Genomic DNA, 4277 nt, shown 5'->3' on the forward strand with positions numbered 1-4277 from the left:
TGGTTACGTTCCAGGTCATTTGTTTATGTTTTTTAACAATAACAAGAAGAGGAGAGCAGCTCCATTCCAGACCATGGCAGCTTTGTGATTGGCTGAGCCAGATCTCTCATTTGCATATCAGATTTGGAAGAATAACACAAAACCCTTTTCTTGCATGGATTTAATTTACACCCAGATATCACCTACTGTGTATTGCCACTTCAGTTTTTTATGAGTAGTTATGATTACCTGTTGACAGGTTTTATTTGTTTAATTTTAAATGGTCTTGTATTATCACCCTGAATCGCCTGTACTCAAAGTTTGGTAAGGTACATGTGTTTTTGTTTCCTTCAGTAAGTGGAATTTTTGCTCTTTTAGTATTTGTCTAGAAGGTTTTCTGAAGTCAGAAAGCCCAGTGTTTTGGTGAAAAACAAACATCTGTATTAATATTTCTCAAACAATATAGATAGGGTCTTGCATTTGGATATCTTGATATAGCTGTGTGCTTCTGTAGTATTCATGGTATTTGACTGTGGTTACCTGGGTTCAACCTTAGGTGTGGGAATGTGTCTTTTTCACCTTTTGGTTTCCAATTGATCAGCACAGTATAGAAAATAGACCCATAAAGCAACGTCAGCAGTGACAAATGTGAGAAAAGTGATCACTTGTTTTCGCCCGCTTTCAAACTGAAACCCTTTGCTGTGTTAAGAGAATGTGATAACCAGTACACTGCGCAAGGTGGGAATGGGTGACTTGCAGGGAGTGTTGAACTTCGAGAAAGGACTTCTCTCAGGAATATATTTCCACATTCTGAAGAGGAGATTTTCTCCATTTCTGTAGTCTGACTTCCTCTATTGCTAGAGAGCTGTAGAATGTGGAGTCACCTATCCAACTCTAGAAACAGTGTGTAGGTAACAGGTTTGTTACTGCCTGATGAGCACAGTAAATTAATACAGCAGAATAAAGACTGTATTTGAGGAGAATTAACAATGTTCTACGTCTCGCCACGTTCAATGTTGCTGTCATTTCTGAAATATTGTGATTATCACTGTTACGACCCCAAGTGTCTATGGGTAAAGGGGTGTAACATTTAGGATAAATTTTGGAAGCGGGTGGGTTCTGGTGAGGGACTAGGAAGCGTAATTACAAGGGTTGGTGCAAAGGTGATGATTTTAAGTTGAATAGGTGACTGGTAAGACACAATAACACACGGGGTAAGGAACTAGTGTGGTGCCAAAGAAAAGAAAATAACAAACAAAATGGAGTTGGCTAGGAAAGTGAGGGAAAGCTAATCTGACTACAAAAGAAAACCCGAAACACACGGTCTTCGGCGTCTTCAACACCCTAGCCAACCTCCACTGACTACCCAAAACCATACAAGAGAAATGGCACTCAACCGTACTAAACTAGTGTTTGTAATACAAAATCAACTAAGTGTGTAGAATGTACCCAACAACCTAAACTAAACTATACACAAAAGTTCACACAAAAACACAAGTGAACTAGGAATACAAATAAGGGAAAACGAGAGTAATCAACAGGAACAGGGTACAAAAGAACACAAAGGTTGAACATTAGGGCAAGTAATGGCAAAACAAGGATAACACAAACAAACGAAAGTACAAAGAAACTAACAGAAACCAACAAAACCACAAAGCCGAAGCTATACGAAAATACACACACACAAAGCAAAACAAACCAACAAAGCCGAAACAAAATCAGAAGCAAAGCGATAACCAAAGCGAAATGAAGCGAAGCAAAAACCAAGCAGGACCGAAGTCAAACGAAAGGCTTCTCCTTCCTGAAAACCTCCATGTTATATGCTGAAGAAGATGCAGTCTGATTGGCTGAGAGGCTGATTGATGATGATGTCATACGGAACAGTGCTGTAATGGTGGGCCAATGGGGAAGGGAGAACAATCAAAGGTCAGCAGTGTGGAACATAACAAAAAAAAAACACACACAGACCACACACTGGGACGTAACAATCACGTTCATCACACATGCGCAAGATCCCCTGTTTGAAATCAGGCAGAAACAGGTGTCTTTTTATCCTCTCAAGTTTTGTACTTCTGCCAGTGTTTTATGGATCTTGTTTCTCTTATTTCAAGAACCCGCATTTACCGCATCATTCATGATTACGCCAAACAGCCAGCAGATCATGCCACCTTTCAGATAGTCATTTCTCTGCTTCCTAAATGTACCTAGAGACAGGCCATTTCAGCAGAACTGACAAACGTGGCATAGCAACCTGATAAGACCAGGTCCTTGGAGTCACTTCTCAGTCAGTTACTGCTGCCGAAATGCGAGCCCTTCTTCCAGCCTGAAGAAGTTGATCCTACATTACTCATAAGGAAGATGTATCTACCAGACCTCAGAGAGATGAGCTGGATCACTTCCCTTCTGAATTACATCGCAGTAACACTCTACCACTCCTCTTCGTGCACTCATGCTGAAACAGTGGGTGGCTACTGCAGACAGCAGAGCTGGGGTCATACACGGAGGTTGAAATAGATCAGCTGAGAAAGCATTAGACTGAAGCTCTTAAGGTCCCTGGTTCAATCTGGGGTTTTGGCATTTTGTTTTGTTGCACCATTTGTTCCTCTCTGCAATGCCCTGTGTCCAAAGTCACACTTCCTTTTCTCAGCTCGAATCACAAACTAGTGTCTTTGAGTCCCTCTTTTACAGACTCTGATAATGTACAGAAATAACATAACATGTTTTGCACTCCGTATGGTGGGACCTGTATTTCTCTATGAATTTCCTTAGTGACAGCCCATTTGTTTTAATATATTTTTGGTGCAGTTATTACATTGGTCTTCCCTGGTGGCTTGTTTTCATATTTCATATATTTTCATATCACATCCTTAAGGTGATATCACATAAAGGTGATATGTAAAATACTGTTTTTTTATTGTTGTTATAGAGAAACATGATCAGATTTTCCCCGGTTCAGAAAAAAAGATCTAAAGTATACTAGTTAAGAAAAATAAATCTAAACGGGGAGAAAGCTATGCTGAAAGTTTATTAAGATACTTAGAAGACAAAGATATCAGTTTATTTTAGTCAAAATTTTATATATCACCTTTAAAAGTGGAATCTCAAAGCAAAGTAAATACCCAACACTGATTGAACCCATCTGTCATGCTAATAAAACACCTTGAATTGAATTGAATTGAGGGAGAGAGGGGGGGAGGGCAAGCGAGATAACCAGGACGTAAGGCAAATAAGATACACTCCACAGGCATTCACAACAGCGACATATGAAACGTTTGCACATATAATTAAGTTATTACTTGGTTTTCAAAGTGCAATGAAATACAATATTGTTGTTGTTGCTGTTCTTGTTGTTTTTATCCTGTAAAGCATTTTGAGAAGCCACCTTTAAAGGCGATATATACTGTAAAAGCGCTGATTCTTATGGAATGTGTTCCGCTGGGGATTCAAATTTTTTTTAATTTTTTTTTAATCGCGTATCTAAGGAAATCTCAGTATAACTTTGTTCATGCACAAACAGCGGCATGTTACATTATTAATTTGGGTGTCTTAATTCGATGTATTTAAAGCAGTGAACTACTGTAGGTGTAACATAACATTCAGAAATACAATCGAGAATAGTTTTGTGGTGTTTGTTTAGATGAAACGTTCCTAAAACGTATAACGTAACCGGGCATCCATATGAATCAAGTAACAGGTTTATTCCATGCTGAAAAAAAGAAGAAAGAAAACACATTCCATAAGAATTGACTGAGCTCCGCTCTGTACCACGCAATGATCCCCCCAGAGTCTCTGCCCCGGGTTATTTGGGTTTTTAGACAGAGGGTAAAAAACTCTCTCTCTGGCTTGACCTCCCCCTCCCTGTGTATTGTCTGTTTTTTTGTTAACAAGGCTCGCCAGCTAATGTGAATCGAAACCTGTCTTTCTAGCTTTTAAAGTCATGCGATGTGTAAGCCACAATTCAAATAGAGAAAAAAAGAGCTGACTGACAAGATTTAAGATGTGGCTGTCAATGTTGGATTAAAAAAAAACACATTGCCCGACGTTTGTTGCATTGCTTGAAAAATAACTTTATTTCGAGAGACTGGATAAGTAATTCAGGTTTTTTTTAACTTCCTGAAAAACAACTAATAATTTAACTATATGTGCAAACGTTTTATGATATGTCGCTGTTGTGAATGTCTGTGGACATGTGCTGGCTGGACAGGAGGCTCTACTGTACACAGAGAGGGGCGGGAGGAGGGGACAAGCCGATACATACTCTTAGAGTTTGATTAATAGGGAATATAATACAAAAATAT

At 39.0% G+C, this 4277-nt stretch overlaps 1 non-coding gene across 1 annotated transcript; it reads left to right on the forward strand.

Annotated features, from left to right (window-relative positions):
• The first annotated feature begins 337 nt into the window (after positions 1-337).
• LOC148825072 (U7 small nuclear RNA) lies at positions 338-395 on the forward strand. Its single transcript, XR_016093262.1, has one exon. It is a non-coding gene; the product is annotated as a U7 small nuclear RNA (small nuclear RNA).
• The last annotated feature ends 3882 nt before the right edge of the window (positions 396-4277 follow it).

Source organism: Atractosteus spatula, chromosome 10 (genome assembly GCF_055471065.1).
Source record: "Atractosteus spatula isolate fAtrSpa1 chromosome 10, fAtrSpa1.hap1, whole genome shotgun sequence".
In the NCBI taxonomy this organism is placed as follows: Eukaryota; Metazoa; Chordata; class Actinopteri; order Semionotiformes; family Lepisosteidae; genus Atractosteus; species Atractosteus spatula.